Raw genomic sequence first — 843 nt, 5'->3', positions numbered from 1 at the left:
GCTGTCTCCATCGCCACACTCTGCCATGTGCCACTTTCAGGTCTCCTCACACTGCTGGTGTGTAGAATTTTTTGACATAGGGTGCTGGCAGATTACGGGCCTCCTATAGCTGCTGCCAGGCCCCTAATCTGCCATAGGCCCCTATATACCGCCTCCTCATGCTGCTGCCAGGTCCAGAGTCTCTCATGGGTCCCTGTACGGCCTCCTATTGCTGCTGTCTCCATCGCCACACTCTGCCATGTGCCACTTTCAGGTCTCCTCACACTGCTGGTGTGTAGAATTTTTTGACATAGGGTGCTGGCAGATTACGGGCCTCCCATAGCTGCTGCCAGGCCCCTAATCTGCCATAGGCCCCTATATACCGCCTCCTCATGCTGCTGCCAGGTCCAGAGTCTCTCATGGGTCCCTGTACGGCCTCCCATTGCTGCTGTCTCCATCGCCACACTCTGCCATGTGCCACTTTCAGGTCTCCTCACACTGCTGGTGTGTAGAATTTTTTGACATAGGGTGCTGGCAGATTACGGGCCTCCCATAGCTGCTGCCAGGCCCCTAATCTGCCATAGGCCCCTATATACCGCCTCCTCATGCTGCTGCCAGGTCCAGAGTCTCTCATGGGTCCCTGTACGGCCTCCCATTGCTGCTGTCTCCATCGCCACACTCTGCCATGTGCCACTTTCAGGTCTCCTCACACTGCTGGTGTGTAGAATTTTTTGACATAGGGTGCTGGCAGATTACGGGCCTCCCATAGCTGCTGCCAGGCCCCTAATCTGCCATAGGCCCCTATATACCGCCTCCTCATGCTGCTGCCAGGTCCAGAGTCTCTCATGGGTCCCTGTACGGCCT

The sequence above is a fragment of the Staurois parvus genome, unplaced genomic scaffold, assembly GCF_062004578.1.
Source record: "Staurois parvus isolate SC_StPar_1 unplaced genomic scaffold, SC_StPar_1.0 ptg000126l, whole genome shotgun sequence".
NCBI classification, from domain to species: Eukaryota; Metazoa; Chordata; class Amphibia; order Anura; family Ranidae; genus Staurois; species Staurois parvus.
This window is presented reverse-complemented; position numbering follows the sequence as displayed.